Consider the following 9,221-nt stretch of genomic DNA (forward strand, 5'->3'; position numbering starts at 1 on the left):
AAAATAAAATATACTATTTTTCAGTATAGAAAAAAATCATATTGTTAAATTGTAACCGCACAGAAAATAATTAGTCTTTCCATTAGGCCAGTAAAGAGCTAGTTTATAGAGAGAAAATGAATATATATTTTCAATTTTCAATCTAGCATAATAATTCCGGAGTTGTCCAATTTTTCCAGAATTATTCTTTTTATGATATCACAAGTTCAGTAATGCTAGTAATAAAATAATATTCAGCAATAAAGTACTCAAAAGATAAGCGAGTCATACACGGAACTACATGTAAGAGCTCAGATTTCAAAGTCCCAAATGGGAGTGCTTCCTATTTCAGTTAACATCAGGGCATTGTTTCAGATGTCAAACAGACACATGCAATTTCTTCACGAAGATAAGCAAAACTAAACTATAAGCAGAGAAGCAAAGTAAGACTTTGATTCAGTCTGGAGTTCAGAAAGCCCAAGCAAGCTTTATTAGGCAATCTATTAACCAATTAAAAGAAAAATAAGATTCCAGTTTTCTACACAAGAATAAAACATAGGAACAGGATTTCAGGTAAAAAATCAGATGGTTTATAATTGTTTTGATGAGAAGGACAGTCACTTTATAATATTTATTTATTTATTATTTTCTTACTTTCTTTTCTCTTTCTCTTCTTCCTTTTCCCCCACTGCATCTTCTACTCTTTTTTTCAGGTTGTATTAGTTTTTACTTTTAAATATAATTTTTAATAAAATTATTACAGGAAAACCACTCAATTTTTGGAGAAATGCAAATAATAGAACATCATATGACTTTTATCCAAATACTGACTTCACAAGTGGGAAAAAAGTTAAGTTCATTTTAAAACATGAAGTGAACAAATTACTTTCCTATAAGATTTATATTCTAAAAGGTTGATTTAATTTGCAATGTTTGTAAAAGAATGTTCTATAAGTTCATTAGGAATGTTTACAATGAATTAAGATCAGAATGACAAACTTCAGTTCTTTTTTTAAAAATATTTTTATTGTACATTATTTATTATTGTTCATCACCGTTTATTATTGTTCATCACTGTTCCAATTTTACAATGTCAGTGTACTGGTTATATCAAATCCCCCCCCCCTTTTTTTTACATCATACTATACATCCTAGTTGTAACTATCATACAATATAATCTCTTTTGATTACATAGTGTTATACATATGATTATAACTATTGTTTTCTTATTTATACCATAATACGCTATTACATTTATCATTCTGTGCATTTTAAACTATGTTCACATACAATCCAATAGTGATATTGTTTACATTGTTTATTTTTACATATTTCAATATATCTGTATTTATTTCTATTTTGTTAATCTTTTTTCATTGTTAAATACTAATCTCTGCACCTATTATTTAGCTAATTATACAAAACATTCCATGTTAAGTAGTATTATGTTTCCCCTTTGTCCTTAAGTTCCATTGTTAGTCTGTCCAGTTCGGCACATTCTAATTTTTTTGTCTATTATCTTCCAATCCGTGGTTTCATTTTTCCAAATGTGTGTGTATATGATTCTAACTGATATTATTATATGTATGATTAAATATGTGAATCTTTTATTATATTTCCCCGATTTTATCCCTAATAAGAATATTTCTGGTTTCAGATCTATTTGCTGTGCTCTCATCTCTTCTAGCCAATTCTTTATCTTCAACCAATATTTTTTCGCTGCTGGACAGGTCCACCACATATGATAGTAGAATCCTGACCTCTGTTTGCATTTCCAACATTCTGGTAACATATTTGCAAACATTTTTGCCAATCTTCCTGGTAGCAAGTGCCATCTATAAAACATTTTGTATAGGTTTTCTTTGTACGCTGTTGACAATGTTAATTTATAATTTATCTCCCACAATTTTTGCCAATTATCTAATTCTATAGTGTACCCAAAAATTTTTGCACATCCAGTCATCGTTTCTTTTACATATTCTTCTTCCATTTTAAAATTCAATAGGTAATTATAAATTTTCTTTGTTAATTTTCATTTGTCCCTAACAATATTTTGTCCAGTTCTTAGGGTTCCTTATAGAATCCATATATTTCTAAATCTTTCTTGTGTCTCATTTGAATTTGGGTAAATGGCCACCAGTCAAAATCAATTCCCTGTTTTTTTTAATTCCTGTTTAGATTTTAGATCTCCCTGTTCATTAAGTATATCTTTATATCTTACAATCTTATCTGGATCTCAAACATTAGGGTATATTAGTGCTTCTATCGTGGATAGCCAGACCGGTATTTTCATGTAATGGTTCTTTTTGGTTTGTTCCCATACTGACAACAGAGCATTTCTAATGTAGTGCCTTTGCAAGTATCTGTGTGATTTATTTTTCCCATACCATATGAATGCATGCCATCCCAGCTGCAAATCATGTCCTTCTATTATCAACATTGTTTTATTCTTTAAATTTATCCTCTCCTTCACCCAAGTGAGTATTTTTTTTTAAAACAAGTTTTATTAATTTTCAAAACACACAAGTCATCATTTTCCATTACATGTTTAAACCTTTTTCCATTATAAATTTAACAAGTCAGGTAAACTATAATTCTATTTTAAACCATTTCCATATAAACATACAAAAACCTCTTATCCAATTTCCCTTTATTTCTCTTCACTCTTATTCAATTTTATTATTATTATTTCATCTGCTTCTTTCTGACTTAGTTACCATTATTCTCATTCTGTATTTCTACAAGGTTTTATTAATTTTCCCCCAAAAAAACAACATAATCACACCACACACAAAACATATAAAAGATCTTTTTGGAAAGTAACTTGGACCCAGGTATCTCTCTTTTCATGGACTTCAATTATATTCAGGCTCATCTTACATATCATTACTTATTTTATTTACCATTCTAAGTCTTCTATATTAACTTCTCCACATATTTCACTCTTCTTGATTCTATCTTAATTAATCATCTTAATTTGAGTCATTATATTTATATCTTTTGTCCATTCTCTATTATACCTTTGTCTCATTCCTTTTAAAAAGAAAGAAATTTCTCCTGAAATCACTAATCAGAGTATGATGCCTTTCTATCTCCCCACTAAATTAATCAAATTAATCTTTAAAATACCCAATCCGATTTTGCTTGGTACATTCTAACTGAATAATACATCTAAAACAATTAAATACACAGTTAAACAATAGATTAAGATATTAAAAACAAAATACTATAATGAAGGTTTTATAATAACATCAATACCATAATCTTAATAAACTCTTTAATTAAAGTTTAATATTCTAAATCTCCCCTCATATTATATTTTCAAACCAATCATTATTAACATTCCAACATTTTAATCTCTTATCAACTCTCAAGCCATTTACATTTTCTATTTCTGATACAATACTACAATATCATCTTATGTACCTTGCAAAATCTCTTCAAGAAATTATACTTATCCTTTATCTCTAAAAATTTTTCTTTTTTTCTCATTTAATTTCAAAACTTTGTAACTTTTCTCCACCTTTTCCCTTTCTTTCTTCCCCCAACAAACCTTTCTAGCCCCCTTCTAGCCCCCTTCTTCTAGCCTCTGCCTTACTGGCTTCCCTTCTCTGTCGCATTCCTCTTCCCTTTTGTTTACCATCCTTATATTAATTTTGCACTTTGTTTTTCCCTTTCTTAAATGTTTTTTTAAATCTTAAGTCCTTTATTTCTCTTCTTTTTCCTCTTCCTTCCCTCTTGGTCGAGTTCTGAGAGTTCTGAGATTTATTAAAGATGGCTTCCTTTCTTTGGGTGGGGGGGGGGTCCTTCACCCAAGTGAGTATTGAAGCTTGATAATACAGCTCCCAATCCGGTCAAACATCTGGCAACTCCAAATCTCGACCAACAAATGCTCTGTCCTACACACTGGTAAAAAAAATCAGTACACCAAATACAAACTAGGCGGATATGAGGACCTTGGAATTCTCATATCAAATGACTTAAGCGCTAGAGCTCACTGTAACAGCATTGCCAAAAAGGCATTAAGAGTTGTAAATCTAATCTTACGAAGCTTCTCCTCCAGAAATATTGAATTGCTAACTAGAACATACAAAACTTTTGCCAGACCAATACTTGAATACAACTCATCAGTCTGGAATCCGCACTGCAAATCAGACATTAATGCAATTGAGTGAGTCCAGAAGTATTTCATGAGAAGAGTACTACACTCCTCTGCTTTGCAGAACCCCTGCCCTATATCACCAGGCTTGAAATTTTGGCCTTGGACAATCTTAAACTACGCTGCCTACAGTTAGACTTAAGCATAGCACACAAAATTATCTGATACAATGTCCTACCAGTCAATGACTACTTCAGCTTCAACCACAACAATACAAAAGCACACAACCAATACAAACTGAATGTAAACCGCTTCAAACTTGATTGCAGAAAGTACGACTTCAACAACAGAGTGGTCAATGCCTGACTCTGTTGTTACATCCTCTAACCCCCACTCCTTTAACCTCAAACTATCCACTATTGACCTCACCCCATTCCTAAGAGGTCTGTAAGTGCACCATTGTGCCTACCATCCCTGTCCTATTGTCCCCATTTATTTGTACCTATTTCCTGTATTCTTACTCATGTTTCTACTATATCTATTACCTTGCAAGCGACTGAGAAATCAAAATAAAATAAATAAATAAATAAATCATCAACATTGTTTTATTCTTTAAATTTATCCTCTCCTTCACCCATGTGATTATTGAAGCCTGATAATACAGCTCCCAATCTGGGACCCCGAACCCACCCTTATTTTTTGGTGTCTTGTAGCATTCTCATTTTAATTCTTGGTTTTTTGCCTTGCCAGATGAACTTAGAAATCAGTCTATTTAGGTCTTCAAATAACTTTTTTTCCTAGTTTTACCGGGATTGCTTGAAATAAAAATAGCAATTTCGGTAGAACGTTCGTTTTTGTTGAAAGCTATCCTTCCAACCAGGGACAGCTGTAGGTTTTTCCACTTATCCAGATCTATCTTTATTTGCTGTATTTAGCATAGTTACAAATCTATAGGACTCGAGTGATTAAGAACATTCAATAAATTTTAAGATTATAAGAAATGAAGTCTGTGCCTGCAGCCAATTCTCCCATTAGTATGAAGGTTAGAGAGTTGTGAGAATTCTGAAACTAAAGCAGTCTGGAAAGAGGTGTGCTTGCAAAGCAAAAAAAAGACATCTTGATTAGATGGCATTAACTACCATTTACTCAAACTATAACATTATTTGGCCTACTAATCAGTTGTTTTAGCACATACCATGGCACAAAACTTATTCTTTTCAAATTCAAAATAAAGGGAAAGTAAGGGATTTAAGATACTTTTTTAAGATACTTTTTTTGCATGTGATCCTAACCAGATAAAATACAGCTCATCAGTCTGGAACCCACATTACATATCTGATATTAGCACAGTTGAGAAAGTCCAGAAATATTTCACAAGAAGAGTTCTCCACTCCTCTACTTGTTGTAGAATACCTTATGCCACCAGACTTGAAATTCTAGACCTAGAAAACCTTGAATTACGCTGTCATTGGTCTGATCTAAGTATGGTATATAAAATCATACATTGCAACGACTTACCTGTCAATGAATACTTCCGCTTCAACCATAACAACACAAGAGCACAAAATAAATACAAACTCAAGGTTAACCGCACCAAACTTGATTGCAGGAAATACGACTGCAGCAACAGAGTGGTTAATGTCTGGAATACTCTACCTGACTCTGTGCTTTCTTCCCCAAACCCCAAAAACTTTAACCTTAGACTGTCTACTATTGACCTCACCCCTTTCCTAAGAGGTCTGTAGGGGGCATGCATAAGTGCACCAGCGTGCCTACCGTCCCTGTCCTATTGTTTCTTTTATTTATTTTTATATGTACCCATTATCTTGTAAGCGATTGACAAATCAAAATAAAAAAAAATAAAATAAACAGATTGTTCAGACAGCTGTAGGTTTTTCCACTTATCCAGATCCATTTTTATTTGCTGTATTAATTTAGTATAGTTGTCTTCTTTAATGGATGTGCATCTTGTGTTAGCCAAATTTCCAGGTATTTAACTTTTTTAGTTATCTGCACGCCCATCTTTTCCGTCAGTTCGTTTTTCTGTTTATTTGTAAGGTTCTTTGTCAATATTTTAGTCTCTTCCTTGGTTATTTTAAGGCCTGCTACCGTACCAAACTGTTCTATTTTTTTTATTTATTAATTTGAGTCCTGTTTTTAGAGGTTCTTCCAATCTGCAAATGCTTGTATTTTGTATTGTTCTTTTTTTATTTTTAAGCCTTTTATTTCTGAGTCTTGTCTGGTCTGTCTAAGTAGAACTTCCCGGGTTAATATAAATAGAAGTGGGGATAGTGGACACCCTTGTCTTGTACCTTTATTTATATTAAATGTTTCTGTTATTTCTCTGTTTATTATCACTTTCGCTGTTTGATTGGAATAGATTGCTTGGATCTCCTTTACAAAGTTTTCACTGAAATTCATATTTTTCAATTGTAGTATCATAAACTGCCAGTCCATATTATCGAAGGCTTTTTGCGCATCTAGAAAAATTAATGCTAACTGTTTTTCGGAGTGGATTTTCCAATATTCCAATACATTCATAAAAATCCTCATTTTATTTTTCCAATGTCTTTTAGGTAAGAAGTCATTTTGATTGGGATGTATGAATTCATTTTAAAATCCTTTTAATCTTTCTGAGATTATAGAGGCAAATATTTTCTAATCTACGTTTAGTAATGATATTGGCCTATAGTTTTTTATCTGTTGAGAATCTGAGTCTTCCTTTAGAATTAGTGTAATGGGTGCTTCTGTCCAAGTTTTGAGGAGTTTGGCCTTTAATAGTGCTTTGTTGTAAACCTCCAACAGTAATGGTCCTAGTATCTCTTGTAAGATTTTTTTATAGAGTTCTGCAGGGACTTCATCTGGTCCAGGTGTTTATTGGTGTTTTTTTTTTGCCTTTGAATTGCTTCCATTGTTTCTATTGTCGTTATTCTTTCATTCAACATTATGAACAATGAGGAACAGTTCAATTCTTATTGAAGTGTTGATATGTTACTAAAAGAATACAAAGAATAACCAAAAGCTGAATCACTCCATCAGAACAAAGTCCTACTATATTCAGGAGTTGGCTGCATGTATAAATATGTGCATATGTAATACTTTCAGTCAACGAGGGTGAAGAAAGTAGCGGCAACAAAGATGGCACCCAGTCAGGACATTTTGGTGGTAATGATGCTACTACATGGAATAATGGGCACCATGATCAACCTCAACAATAATGGCTTTGAAGACATTGTTATTGCTATTAATCCAACGATACCTGAAGATCCCAAAATTATTACCAACATAAAGGTATGAAAATTAGACATTTCTGAATATATTAACTTTATAATACATTAAAAATTATGCTAGATATGTAGTGCTAAAATCTATTTGCCTTTTGTAAATAATGAGGTAAATTGAAAGATGTGTGTGTGTGTGTGTGTGTGCGTATGCGTTACAGTGAACAGCTTCCTCTGTCAAGGAACTGGGCAATTCAAGACCAATTTGATGATAAGAAAAGAGACCTTTTTGATAGGCAGCAGACTGAATAGGCACAAATCTCAACTAATAAACAAGCTTTCTAGCTAAAATATATTTGTTTAAATTGTAGCTTATAGATGTATTTTTATCTATCTCTAGTGATCATGCAAATTGATTCTGTCTAATATTGAATTTATTTAATTGTATCCTGCAATTATTATTTTTACATATAGCTCAAGGCAATGAACATATTCAACACATCCTCTTTTTCCTATTTTCCCAATAACCCTGTAAGATGTATTGGGCTGAGAAAGAATGACTGTCCCAATTGGTCATCCAGTTTTATGTCTAAGGCCAAAGAACTCACAGTCTCCTGCTCTCCAGCTTGGAGCCTTTTGTTCTTTTACTAATGCTTTCCTCTATTTGGTGCTGTGTAAGTGTACCCCTGCTTTTACTATAAAGTCCCACCATTCATTTTTATGAAACTCCAAAGAAATTCATAAACGTTTCAAACAACTTGATTGCTCAGCCCCAAAATGCTGCCCTTTATCATACAGACTTTGTGTTCCATTTTAAAAGCATTCCATGCTCAGATGAGGCTAATTGTTAGCTACTCACGCTCCTTTACCTCTTTGAAGGAGAGATGAAGCAATCCTCCTTCATTTCATATAATTGTAATAATTTGATCTCTGGCGCCAGAGGTGGTATTCAGCAGGTTCTGACCAGTTCTGGACAACTGGTAGCAAAAATTTTGAGTAGTTCGGAGAACCGGCAAATACCACCTCTGACTGGAGATTTTACAGTATCCTTCCCCTGCCACACTCACCAAGCCACGCCCATAGAACCGTTAGTAAAAAAAAAATTGAATCCCACCACTGTCTGGCACTATATATCATATTAGTGTTGGCCTTCCCCATCCTGATGTTTTTGAAGTTGAACTACAACTTCAAACTGAAGTTGAATCATTTTTAATCAACATGGCCAATGAACATGTTTGCTGAGATTATGGAAACCAAAATTCACTATATAAAAAGTGAGGGAAATGCATAAAAAGGTGAAAGAAAAGTGGGTGTTTTTGGATATATTAAACAAGATTGTGAGCTTTAGCAAGATGATTTAGGAACAGACAGCGCAGCCATTATTTCATAGTTTTACTTGCCGGCGAAGAGGAGAGGCGAGGAAAGAGAAGGGAATTTAATGGAACTTCGCCTCATAGCGGGGCAAGGCTGGCAAGCTGAGGTGGCCGCACCAGAGAGCGTCACTGCCGACCCCGTCGTGAGGATAAAGGAGCGGGATAGAGATTCAGTCCGATGTCAGCCTCGGCTAGAGAAAAGAGCCAGCCTCTCGGAGCACGCCGGCGTCTTTCCCTCTCTATGTATGAAAGAGCTCGCCTCGCTCGGAGCGTTTGGCGAAGCACACGAGTTTCGCAGTTGGAGAGGGAGGCGGCGGCGAAAAGGACGCAGCGGCAACGGCAGGATGCTGCAAGTCAGGACCTTGCATTGAAGCAGCCCGGGGGCACGTAGCCACCTCCCTCCAGCCCACCTTGAGGATTTGCCTTTTGTTGGTATACTTGGCTTCAGGCGCTCCTGTGGCCGCCTTCCCTTTGCCTTCGAAGGTAAAGTGAATTATTTTAAAACCTCCGCTCATCCGCCAGGGCCGCGGCAGAGCCGCACGGGCTGGG

Source organism: Notechis scutatus, chromosome 3, assembly GCF_049901735.1.
Source record: "Notechis scutatus isolate UNSWTSFEM ecotype Mainland chromosome 3, rNotScu1.2, whole genome shotgun sequence".
Taxonomy (NCBI): domain Eukaryota; kingdom Metazoa; phylum Chordata; class Lepidosauria; order Squamata; family Elapidae; genus Notechis; species Notechis scutatus.